This window comes from Wolffia australiana, chromosome 17 (genome assembly GCF_029677425.1).
Source record: "Wolffia australiana isolate 7733 chromosome 17, ASM2967742v1".
Lineage (NCBI taxonomy): Eukaryota > Viridiplantae > Streptophyta > Magnoliopsida > Alismatales > Araceae > Wolffia > Wolffia australiana.
The window spans coordinates 7958463-7973134 of record NC_135851.1 but is presented as its reverse complement, the minus strand read 5'-3'; positions in this window follow the sequence as shown (position 1 = coordinate 7973134).

Genomic DNA, 14672 nt, shown 5'->3' with positions numbered 1-14672 from the left:
TGTTTTCTACAATAAATAACTATATGACTAAGACCCTGATTAGGACATTAGGAATATTATGTTAATGATTCATGCTTATTTTTAGGAATTAAATCCTACTCCCCGCGTAACCTACCTCCATTTTTTTCCAAGTAGGATGTAGTAGAATATTGAAGAAGAGTTCTCCAATAATTTTCCAATGCATTAATACTAGCTGAGATGACCTGTTAAGGTTTGGTAGTTGATCATATCCTAAATCATCTTTGCAGCATAAATTAAATATGGTATTATAATGACATGGTAAATGATGATAGAAAGGTGCCACGAGAGAGTAACTATACCCCCCTTTGTATCTTATGTAGCACAAGTTGTAGCTTGGCACCCCAAGAACTGGTAATTTTACCTATTGATTGAGTCAAATCAACCATTGATTAGTCAATCTTTATGTTTATTAATCTATAGTTAGTAAAATGGTTGACCGATAAGTTTGTTAGTTTATAATAATTATTAACTAGACTAATACATGGGCATATAAGGTCACAAGATATACTTAAACTTAATGGGTTTTATGAAAGAATTCTCATTATGCATACATGGATAAAACCCTTAAAAGTTTATTAATACAAGAGTTCTTCAAGTGAATGCCCTTAATATCCCTTTTAGCATTGGTTGCCCTCCCCTATAGATGCTAATGATGGTGGATCAATAAAGAGGCACATTTAGATAAAGAGGAGAATATTTGACATACTGAAAATCATGTTGATAAGTCTAGGGCTGGAGATTTGAATGGCTCAACAAGGCTCACTTAAAGAACCTTGAAATCATGGATTTTATCCATGTAATGGTAATTCAATCATCAAGTTTTTTATTTGATTAAAGATCCGTTATGATTTTATTTTATCTTCTACTACACAACTTGTCCATGGAGCAAGGCAATAATGGCCTTTGAACCCGTCATAAGTTGCACCAATTGTTTATATGGATCCATCTATAACTCAGAAAACAATTTTTAAAAATTGACCTTGTTCTAATTTTTAATTTTAAATATCTTATCAATTATTTTGGGTTATTAGGCACTGTTCAGGCCTACAAAAAATCCTATATTAGGTAAATGGGCCAATATCATGAAGACTAATGAAATGCAGACTATATAAAAATATTGGATATTTTAAAAAGGCATTCATCAAAGGATTTTCACCAATTGAGATCTGGTTACTGAAGGGTTTAATTTTATAGGACGTTTATGGGTATACAAATAATCACTAAATGAGGTGAAAAGACCTATCAATCATATCAGTTTTACTCTTCAATTTGGAATACAAAAAGGAGTAGTACTTCTTTGCATGGGATGAATAATAGGACCACTCATATCAGAATAGCATTCACATACATCAAGTAGAATTGAATATTGAAGAGATTAATTGAGATCAGTCAAAACATGGGCATAAACTTCCTATAATATAAGGGTCTAGAAATGAAAGTCAGCTGAACACCATGATTGCTAAGTAGGTATGTGCTTTAGGTGCATCTCTTACCCAGTGAGAATTCATGAGGCTGGTCCCCCCAAATGAAATCAGTAGAGGATCTCTTCCCACAGCTTATAAAGTCATACCTTTATTTTTATTTAAAATACTGTATTAGTGTATCTAGACAATCTTTCAGAGTAATTTATCTAACCTTCAGTTACCTTGCACCATCACATGTTTCTTTTTGACTTCATTTCTTCCAAAAAGTGATTCATTACTCGTAAACTTGCTCCTCGCGTGTACTAACAACTAATTTTAGTATTTATTATGTTTGATATAATGACCTTATTGGTAGGCATGAGGATTTGAAGGCATAGACTATTTACAAGGTATGGTGGTGGTGAGGATCTATGAAAAGAGACTACCCAAAAACTCACTAGAGAAAAAAGTGACTTTGTGCATTAACTGCATAGAGTTTATACAAAAATAATTATACTGTACAAACCAAACTCAAATACATGCTTTCTTTAATTATTTAGATTTATTTAGAAGGATTTTATTTTACTTTAGATAAATGCACATTTATTTATTTTCTTCTTTATGTTATTATGTTCATAAGTATAGATTAATATAATTCTGCTATTATTTCCAATTTGAAATTGAAAAAAATGTGTGAATAAAAAATATTGAAATTTTATTGATTTACTTTGAAATTTTGAAATTTTTTGGACATTTCAATTCTCAAACTAAGATAGTCTCAAAAAATATAAATAATAATATAAACTATGAGTGTGTGGTATAAATTCCCCCACTAAGGACATGTATGAAGAAATAGCTCATTAAGTGACATATGAAATAAATCCTTAAGACTAGGTCATTATGGGGAAGCTTGGAGGGAAGGTCTAAAGGTTGGACCAAGAAAAGCAGAGTATGTGTGTAGTAGTTTCACCTGTATTGCAAAAACATTAGTTGGAAAAATTAGAACACCTATAAAAAATGATAAGGGACATGATATCTGCCCCAACTGATATGCATGTTGTGTTTTGATGCTTTGATTAAAGCTCAGAAAATATTTTTATATGCAACAGAATCTATGATTGATTTCAAATCTATCAATAAAACAAATCAAATTTTTTTCACCATGTAGGGAACTGGTTCCACCTTTGACTAGCTCCACAGGAGATTGTTCCGAAGGTTCTCATGTGTGCGACCTCTAGAAGTATCCACGTGATCAAGATGCTCTTGGATCTCTACATCCTATGATGTAAGTCTTCATGAAACTATTTAAGATCTTCTCACCATGAAGATACTCTTCTCTGTAGATGGATAATAGTATGGGTGCCTGAAATAGGCCCCTTCCCTATTTATACTTTACTTAGGATTTTTCAAAAATTACTGTTTAGGGATAATGTATCGACTAGAGCTCCTATAATCTTATGCATGTGTCCTTCTAGGTCATGTATCATTCTAGTTAATAAATTTAGTGTTACAATAACAATTATTAGCCAACCTGATTAGTTAACTATACCATATTATAATTTATTAATAAAGTATTGATTCAATCCAATTGATAGGTTAAGTTTCCAGCCCATGGGGTGCCGAGGTACACCTCATGCTCTAGAAGATACATGGTTGTGTTGTACTCTCTAATGAAGCCTATACCATGATTGGTTACTGTATATGTATAATCCTTTATCTTTGTGAAACTCCCAAGTTACTTGGGGTAAGATTTATCATCAAACCCTAATCTGTCATTTGATTAGTACTAATGCACAATGGGGATCATTAGAGAATGCCCTCTCATCGCCTTAGGCAGGGATTTAGCATCATCGTCTTCCTTGAGTCAATATCATCTTATACCAAGGGTGGATGATCTCGTCTTGATCACTTAATCACCTCCTTGTGCTTTTTAGCACATCTGAGCTAAGACTTGTTTGACCCCCATTGATATAGACTTGTAAGTCGTAGTCAAAACATAGTTGTCCATCCACAATATGCCATTGGCCCCTAAGGTCAACATATCATTTATATAACCATGACATGAATCAACCTAATTAGGTATAATACCATTCAGGGATTCATACAGATTCATACGTAGAATGAGCACCCACCTTTTGTCTTTAATGTCTCCCCAGTAACAGCCATATGATCAACCATACTTATTGTACAAGTAATATCAAATAGTGTTATTCTATCTGGAGAGTTCAGAGTCCATCATGACTATCCATTGAATAAGAATATTTAGAATATATTTTAAAACCAGTAATCACTCTATTACGATCTAATCAGAATTGACTGGGCCATTGCATTGATTCATAGACTTCATTAAAAACATCACACATGAAGAATAAATAATAATTTTTTATTTTGATGAACTGAAATAAAAACGTGTTTGGCTTAACAACCAATAATATCCATCAATCGGGGTAGTAGACCTTGAAAACCCTCTTCTTACTCATATTAGCATATCAAATATCCATTATGCAATATCCAATATCTAGTATGATACAAGCATCTGCTAGTGTCCTAAATTTTTAGCACTGATATCGTAAATCAGATAATAAATTACCTTTTTCTATTATCCAATATCTGATTGTGTGACACATCCAATTTTTGTGATATTATAAAACCTGATAAGTAAAATTTTGACACATAAGTATTTGACTTTAGAATTTAAGTTTTTTAAACATTAGTTATACAAGGATAGAAGGAGAGAGAGTGCAAGAGTGAGAGACTAGTAGAGGGAAGAGATAGCTAGATAGATATGTATATATATTTAAACATGGAGGGAGGGAGGGAGAAATAGAGAGAGAGAGAGAGAGAGAGAGAGAGAGAGAGAGAGAGAGAGAGTTAGAGAGAGAGTGAGAGAGAGAGAGAGAAAGAGAGAGTTGGCTAAAGATCCTATCACAAAAGATTATGAGGAAGAATAAAGAAAGATATCCTCAGAAAAAAAAAGAATTAATTTTTTTTTCAAAGTCATAACCAAACTGTCTTTTGAACCCTTATCACAGGGATATTTGTAGAGCTTAAAAAACATAAAATGTACATATCATGGTCTTTGAGTTATAAAAAAATACGTATATTAGAGCCATTACTTCCACAATTTTACTGATCTTACCTTCAGTTTTGTATAAATTACCATTCCGCACATTTATTGTGGCATTTTCTTAAACATAATTTTAAATAAAATTATTATATAAGTTTAATGGACAAAAACTTGCATTCAAAACATACTTCAAGATTACTACCTTTGATGGACTTAATTTTTGCGCAAGTTGGTTATGGTGCATGATGAACTGCCATCATGACATGCGTTAATGTTATTTCTAACCAATTTTAACTCTCAATTCATAAAATTTGATGCATGTTTTCTTACAGTTTCAGCATCTCAACATTCATTGCATTCATCACCTATTACTTTTTTTTGTGAAATTAGTGTTAACATGATGTGATTTACATGTTTGGCCTTTTGCAAGATCAAATCGTCATGAATTAATCATTTTATTTGGAGTTTGATGATTGTTGAGCCATTTAGGAGATTTCATGGCAGTCGGTTGTTGCACGTCGGGTGCGTGCAGTATTTCAGGACCAGGGTTCCAAGTTTGACACTGAATTTGAACGAGTGAATATCTTATATTTGAAATGCATGATGAATGAATGTGGAGTCCTCTGAGAAAAGATGAAATGGGTGAAGATTTCACCCAATTTGGAGCAGTTGATGGGGTGAGATGCCCACACAAACCCTTTATTCGACAATGGGTTTTTAAATCTTTGAGTAATTTTGCGCTCACATGAGCATCTGTCCCGTGCCTGCATGGCGCATGTGGCATGCGTGAGAGAGGATTTTCATGATCTTTTAAATCATATTTCGATATCGGGTATGTAAATTTACTCTTTGTGGGACTAAACCTCCATGAGCGAAAAGCCATTGCATGCTGCCACTACCATGCCAGCCCTCCAACGAGCTACGAAGGCATGCTGCCACATGGGCCACCCCCTAATGCCATCGTGGACCATCGTGCGAGAGTTTCCATGAGCCTTCATGGAAGGTGGCACTGTAGGAAAGCCATTGCAGGATAACTGATGCGAGCCTTCAGGGGAGACAAGACCACGGGAGAAAAGTCACCACGGGGTTGACCGTGGGAGCCATGGGGGGAAAACTGCTGCGAGCCTTTGGGGGAGACATCGCCGTGGGAAGAAAGACACCATGAGAGACACCGTGAGAGGTGCTAATGGAAGAGATACCAACAAAGGCAACGCTGTAGGTGGTGGTGTCGATAGTGGCAGCTCCGTTGGAGATGCTAGTGGCACAAGCACTTCAGGAGACGACTCTGATAGCAGCACTACCGTAGGAGGTTGTGCTGATGGCAGTACAGCTGTGGGATATCATGAGACGTGGCACCGATGCATGGCACCAGGTGAGGCACTGCGTGCGAGGCTGCGGGGAGCGCTACGGCCGGCAATCTCTCCTCCCGTCTCCCAGAGAACCACGGGAAACCCTGTCCACCACATGCCTGACAAAAATCTTGTGCTTGGATCAACCAAATCACACTTTCAAGGTTAGCGTTTCATCAAAATCACTGCTTAATTATATTTGATTTTGTTTTTAATTTCAAAATTTAGTGATAAAATCCACAAATGCCCACATTCTTATTCAAAAACTCTTGATTTGTTATTTCTCATGCGATATGGATCCAATTTGCACAAGTTCAGATCCATTGGATAGCTATCATGTCTATCTTTGTGTTTTCACTGTTTATTTGGCATTCATCACTTGAGTTATCATTTAATTATCTGAAATTTTCACTTCTACGTGCGGATTTATTTGAAAACACCTAATTTGTTTGTGGATTCGATCTCAACTCATCACTATATTACAATTTACATTTTAATTTGACCGAGTTTTGTTTTATTTTATGTGACGCACATATTCATGTTTTAAGGACCGTAATTTCACGTTCGTTAGTACATTGTGTAGGGCAGAAATAAAAAAAATGAAAAGATAAAAGGGGATTGTTTAGAGTAGCCAAGTGCAAGCTAGTTCCATGTGGATGAGTGGAGTGCTTAAGTCCACCTGTAGTCAATGAGTGCTTCACACAAGCAACATCACCATGCATGCAAGGAGGATGAAAGAGTCCCACCAAGCCCACACACGTGCATGGGCGAATGGTTTAATTTATTCAGTAGTTAATTCAATGCAAAATGTTTAGCAGCACATATTTTTAAATCTCTCCATATGAGATTAACATTTCTCTATCTTCCCAACTGCAGATGGGCCAGGCCGATGAGTATGATAGATGAAAAGTTAGAATTATAGAAAAAAGATGACCGAGCATTGAGCTGACCAAGTCCGAAGCTATGTCATAATGAGCCTATTTTTTAGATGAATGGACTTAATCTCAGTTGTTTTATCTCTTTCAAGAAGATCAGACGGTCAGGGTTAATACTTACTCTTGTTCTCATTTTTTTATGGTAAGAATGGCAAAATACACGGTGCCGGGTATGTCCAACCCTGCGGTTGTGCCTGTAGACTCATCCAGCCATGCCCTAGATGCCACCCAGGGGATTTATATATCAAGTGGATTGTTTATCAGCATTTATAGATTTGGAGTGAGCATAAGTATCTCAATTACACTCGGATTTTATTCTTCCACGCCATTAGCAAGAAGAGAAAAAGATACATGAGTGATACCTGGCAGGAGCTCAGAGAAGGGCGCTCGTATCAATGTCTCAACATGTCCCTCCGCAACAGTGATGATGCATGGAGTGAGTGGAGCTCTCCTCGCTGTCAACAGGTGCCATCGTTGAGTAAATATATTTACCAACTTCATAATTCCTCCTATCATCTATGATTACTTCTGTCAAATTAATTAAACCCCTCTGAAATGAAAGTAAATATATTTAACCCCTATCTCCATTAATATTAGACTCTCCTTATATATATAGCTTTCTCTACTTAACCTACAAATAATTAAATATTTCCTTGTTCAATTTGATGGAATGTCAACCAATCAAGAGTTTTGTAGGCACAATGACTAGTGTAGATAATGACTGTCAAAGGTTCAATCGTGAAATTAGAAATCACGAAGCTATACTGCCCAATCATTGCCTAATGCCTTTCTTTATTTTTCATTGGCAAGGGTGACATATACTAATTGAAAATTAGAACGGTTTTGAATTGCAATAAATGATATTTGAAGGTGGAGAGAAAGAAATTGTAAAAGCTAATTATTTAGTAAATAAAAAGTCAAAACTCGTAGATTTACACATGGCAGACATTTGTATGCTATCTGTAAAATGTTATATGATGATTACATGTAAAGCAGACACGTGCTGCAATGTGAGAAAATTATTGTGAATGTATTGTCTTTTTAGACTTGAATGATACTAGTTCATTAGTACTCTCGTCTAAGGAGGCAATCAGAGGTAGAGGTGTGTTTGGTGGGTGAGTGAAAGATGGGGGTGAGAGTCAAAAGAGGGGGGAGGGGGTTTAGATGAGGAGGTGTGAGGGGAGCGTGAGGGGGCATGCATGGCGGGCCTAACTGAAGAGGATCAAAGAGACCTAGTGGGCCTAGGGCTAGTGGAGGGGGAAGTGGTCTTGGGGAAGAGACGCGAATAGGTGAAGGTTGGTGCAATATTGGATGAGGGAGTCAGGATGGGGGATGGTAGGTCACAAGATGTGGTAGGTCTCAATGAGGGAGCCCTCTTTTTTCTGTTTGCATTAAAATAATTACACGTCTTACAAAGCTTAAAATGATAAAATCTATTTTTGGGTTTAGATTTGGAATTTTTTTGTTTTAATGATATTTTAGAGGCTTTTTTTGCAATCACATTATTAAATAAATTAAGTTTCTGATTCTGAATATATATATATATATATATATATATATATGAATTTTTGGCATTATATTCCTGGAGATAATATTTTTTATGTTGGAAAATATACTGTTTGAAGTTGTATGATTTAGGATTTATTTTATAAAGATTAATTTATATTTTCCATTTGATGGAGTGGTGACCAATGAACAGTTTCAACAGTGATTAACACAGCTAGTCATTGTGAAAGGATCCCATTGTGGCATTAAAAATTGCGTTGCCATTATGGTCAATTATTGACTGAGACCTTTTTTTATTTTTTATTCTCAGGGATGATGTGGAACAAATGGAAAAAAGAACAGATTTAAATTGCAAAAAAATCTTATGCAAAGATCCTTAGATGAAATCATACAAATAAAGTTCTTTAGAGATTATAAAGGCAAATTGTTTTGCTGTACATGTAAGGCACAAGTGCAAACCCTCATTGGCTATATGTATAAGTGATGCTAAGGTGTTGTGAATGTGTAACACCATCATTGGTTAAAATTTTAAGCGATGAAAACATGGCACACAGAAATATGTTGGTAACATCTTGTATGTTCTAACACGAATGACCCATGCCATTGTGTGTAATTTTAAAAAAGAGAGTGTGTCCACATGACGCATGGTGACACACTACCTTGCCACACTATATCAACTAATTAAGGAAATACCTTTTGTCTTCTTATTCCATTAAGGATTTGTGGCACTCGCAAATTCACCATTCAAGGAAAATGAGCAGATCACAATAATAATTAAAAGATGGAACATTTAATATTTTTTACTACCATTAAAAGCAAGTAAATGACAGTACTATTGCCAAACGGAGTGAAAAATAAATGACTATGATTTATGTAGCTTTAGAGTATGATATGTGAGGATGCAAAACACCAATTGAGCTGTAATATGAGGGTAGCTTTGCCTCTACTTCGTCTTTCCATTAATGCTATCTGATCTGTAAACTGAGGCATGGATGTTTGTAAAAATAATCCTTTAGCCTGCTTCCTACATTTATGGCTAATTGAAAGATACTGAGTTTCTGAGGTCTATCAAGCTTGCTTTCGTGTTTTGGTTGTGTGACAAGAGGCAAGAAAGATAGAAGGGAACTTACCTACATATACAAATCATCCTCACCTTAGATTAGTTTTTTCATCGTGCTGTTCTGCCATAAAATTATGTTTGTATACATTTCGATCACATCTTACCCCTTTTACATCACCACATCTTCGTCATCTTACCAGTCGTCCCCCTTGCATGACTCATTCTTTTCATCACATAACTCTCGAATCTTTACTTTCTCACCTTGTTTTCATCACTCCCTTATAGCTGTGACTCGTTCTTTGAATATAGCCCTATCAGATTAGAGTTTCCTCATTACTCGACCCCATATTTTATGTGTACCTCCCCTCATCTTGTTAATCACTATTTAAAGAATATTAAATTCCTAGTTATCTGTCCTTGTGGAGACAATATGTATTCATCACTAGCTATATTTACTTAAGGGAGTACAAGTTTATTTTCTTATTGATCAAACTCAAATACCTCAACAATGAAATAAAAACACTAATTTTGAGTTTATCCCCACATCACAGAATGGCTGCAGCTGGATAGAGGATAGAGCACACCTTACAGAATACATCTAGTCTCACGGGTACCAAAGATTTGACTTCATCAAATATGAAGAACTGCTCAAGTTCCAGACCAGTAATCAGAAATGGCAGCTGGGGGACATAGTAAACACCTCCTTTCAAGGAAACACATACTTAATAGGGCTGACATGTGATATTGCGAATAACCCCCAAAAAATTAGTATCAATTCCTATTTTATTATTTAACTCTTATAAAGCTTTTAAATGTGGACGACATCAGAGGCAAGGCTAAAATATGAAGTTTCTTGTACTCTGAATTCCCATGGACCAGCCTACTATCCATAAGCTTTAATCACAAAATCAGATTTTTTAATTGGGAAATTAAAAGGTTTCCTTCATATTTTCCCATCATTTAATCATCAAGCCTCATATGGAACCTGACCACTGGTGCACATGTTCAAATTAATGCTTCAATATTTTTGGTAATTTTGAGCTATGCTTGAACGAGAGTGATAAAAACTAAAACATCTAAACTGTCTTGAGTGTTACGAGACATAACATTAAAAATCTGATACTAGAAACTCTATGGTTGATGCTTCACTATACTCCATTTAAAACTATGGGTAAATCTCAAAATCAAAATAATAAACCATAAACTTTCATGTGGAGGCCAAATCATGGAGAAACTCCTTTGAATATTGAAACAGATTTTAAAAGAAAAATCTAACATAAAGTAAGCTCATTAAAAATTTAGAGAGAAAATAATCACTTGGTATAGGTGTCATAATGTAGGAGACGTAACACATTATTTTATCTTATTATATGTTTTCAAATTACTTTATACACAAATGTTTCAGAACCTGTGTGTGATGTTTGCTTGAGTCAACTAAAGAACTCTTCAATGCTTCACATGAACCTTTTTTGTCATATATTTTTATGAACTTGAGTGTTAGAGGTGATTTTTTATACATGCTAGAGTTCAGGAATAATGAAAAAAAGAATAAAATATGAAGAACTGTGTTGGCATCCGCGACAGCCTCCAAAATTATTAAAGTAAAAATATGTTCATTTTTCAAGCTGGGTAAGAACTTACAATCAACACCAATACATCATGGCCTCTATCATGTTACATGGATGTTTCGTATCCAGAAGGTTTCCTCTTACTCTTGGTAAAAGAAGAATTTATCAACATGGATTTCTCATTCGACACGATAAAAGGAAAAAAAAGGAGATGTAGAAATGAATTCAAAGATGATATTGCTCAAGGCTCTTGGTGCTAATCAGGACACCTTTGTCCTCTTTTTGAAGTTTACCAAGCTGTCATTGGATCCACATTGAAAGGCATCCAATTCCTTAGACGGGGGGTTGTGATGCTGTTGTACATGTGGATTATGTTTGATAGGGCCTTCCTTGGCTTGGGTCTTGAGGGTCTTTTGCAAGGGTTGTGTCATCTTCACATCTTTGTTCTTTGAGGTTGAAATTGATACAAATTTGGATGTATGTGACTTCCTTCATGTATGATTTTTGTCAAACATTGAGAGCTTAACGAATGGATCTACAAACACAAAATCTATCATGATATCATCATTCTTTAATAACTTATTGTATTTTCCCAAAAAATTCTACATGGTGATGCAGGTAGCAATCGAATATGCCAGCTCATCTTGTGATAATTTATTCTCATGAAGAATTTATTGACCATCTTGATGACCTCACTCATGTGCTATGTCAAAGATTGCACAAGGATGACACAATCATTGGCCATCTACCGGGTGAACTTGTTCACGTGGTTAGTGATGTAGGAAAGTTGAACCAATATGAAATATAACTCATTCAACGTGTCCTACTCATTGTGATGTGAACAAGGTAACCCTTCAATTAATTGGATTGTCTTCAAAACATGTAACCTTAACTTCTTGTTAGTGTTGTTCAACCACATTGAGTAATCAAGCCCAATTATTTTGGCCCCAATTTGTGCTTGTTTCACAAATGCATTCAGTGTATATGATTTTTCTTCACAAAAGATAACTCATTCCTAGATAATTTAAATTTTTTGGTGACCACAACACCAACATAAATTGTGTTTCTGAATGGACCTCATATGCAGGCTTCACCTCATATTCATTATCATACGCATTAATAATATTATTGGTGTCACTCTCCTCTTCTTATGTTACCAATAGAGGAGGGATGAAAAATTATTAATTGATGCTTGTGTGAAACAAGGGGAATATATTGGCAGGTGCTGAACCTAGTGCCCTTCTCACAGTTTTTTCATGATGTGCCATTATCCTTTTATCGTTTCAGCCATTCTCAATCATAAATATGTATATCTGATATCCAAGTTGAGTTTATAATATTTTCTACCCAGTGAGTGTTTTATGTAGAAGCATCATATTAGCCTTATAGTCAATCCCAAACTCTTCCAGAACCTGAACAGGGATATCAACCATGGTATCACTATCATGCTACCCCAAGAAATGAATCAATCAGTGAGATGATAAGGATGATAATTGAAAATATCTATATGGAATAATTGTATATATATAAATGAATGAAATAACAGGGTGCATCAAATGATGATGAGGGATAACTTAGATATGGATGGGTAATGTGTGCAGATGTTATGGTTCAGTCATGAGTATGGATGTTATGGATGAGATGGATGAGATGGCTGCGGATTCTTATGGATGAAAAGTGATGGATGTAATGAATCCATGTTGATGGATTTGGACAATTTCAACAATAAAATAATGGAGTATGTGGAAGAAGACTCACTATGTATCCTTACACTCTGCTAGGATCAAGGTAATTTGTCACAAGAGGAGAGCCATACAATTATATGTCTCTTTCAAACAAGAAATTGATGAAGAGTACCAAGATAACTTGACAGATCGTGAAATCCATTTCTTTCATTTGGCTTACTAGAGTAGAAGACATTTCAAGATGATTTTTATATGAATGAAAGAGTTATATTTATATATTCAACCATATGGATGTAAAAAAGGAGTAAAGTTAAAGCTATGCTCAAAATTTCAGCCTGAAATTATTTTTCTCAATCATCAGTTATCATGATATGAAGTTAAATCATTCTCACCCCTCATATTTTCTCTCTCCTCCTTGAATCATGATGTGGACTGCTAACATGGATCAAAAACTTCAGAACTCTAAAAAAGCATAAAGTTTAATCCATAACTCCATAAAATAATTTTTAATTCATAACATATTATAAATATATCTTTACCTGAAAATATATCTATGGGGTTTAAATATTTGACGGAGTTTATGAAAATTTCAAAATAGAAAGCCTAAGTATTTCATAAAGGGGTAGGGATCCCCGATGGTAGAGGATTTGATCCTGAAGCCCTAGCTTCAGGATATGAACGCATGCATTATGGATGTGGTGCCTGAGGAACCCCAAATGATTCATGAAACTATCCAATACTGATATTACAGTCATTTTTGCATCATTTTACTGATGTTATCATAATTTTTAAATGGATTCGCATTTCATATATTGAGTGAAGTATTTGGGTAATAAAATACTTTCTAGTACAATTTTTACCCATTTTACAAGTCCAATTACTTACATAAAATGTGTTTTAAAATTAGTAACTTGAATGATTTTGATTCTTCTCTCTAGTATGTTATCACATATTTTGCATGGCAGAATTCAAATTTAAACAAATGAAACATAAAGAGAGAGAAGAAGGTATTTATGTATATAAATATATATCTCTGTATAAAGAGGGCCCTATCATCTAGTGTTCAAGGTAGCTATTAGGCACAATGCCACCCACACCAGCGGCAATCAAGTGAGCGCAGAGCATTCAAGCCCACATATGGCCGACGAGCGACACTGCGCAAATAGTAGCTTGACACATGGCCAATGCTTAGCACGGCCCACAGAAGGCCCACACATCTTATGCCCAATTTGTAAGACCGACTGCCCCACAAAGGCATGCAGAAGGGGTAGTTATTATGTATATAATACTTACACACACTCAACATATATATAGCCCCTTTAATTTTATATGTTTCTCATATGGGATAACAACCAACCAATTATTTTGAGCTGTGTGCTAAGCTGACAAGTGACAAGATGGATTGTGACCCAAAAGGCTACGATCTTAAAAAAATAGAAAGAAATTATGACCAGGCTTCAAGCTGACCCAGCTCAAAACTAGTGTCATATTGACCACTTTTAAATGAGCAGATATAATCTCGGTTGTCCAGTCTTTTAAAGAAAGATCAATTGGTGAAATCATTTTTACCTTCAGATTTTAATTCATCGCAGCCAAATGAATGGCTGACGCACTAATGCGAGGCTGGTGTGATAGCCCATGGGGCTGATGAAATGGCTTCTAATGTGGGGAAGGGTGCACGAAGCTTGAAGGGGTCCACAACTATGATAAAGTCCAAATTGACAACGCCCCCTAAATCCAGATACAATGCCTGATAACATTCATTTTTAATAATGTAACCCGATCATATTTACATGTTTATTTGCACTAAACCACTCATATTTGCATTTTATCAAGATTAAGATGATTAAATCTATTTTTAGAATGATTTTCTGAACTTTCTCCATTTTTATGCATTTTGGGAGATTTTTATAACAATAGATTCTAGAAGAATATAATTTTTAAGACAAATTTTGGTTTTTCTGGAATTTTTTAACATTAGATTTGGAAAGATATGATTTTTCTATGTCAAAATATATATTTATATGTATTTTTGGGCTTTTTTATTCAATTTGAATTTTAAAAAAGCTTTTAGCCCT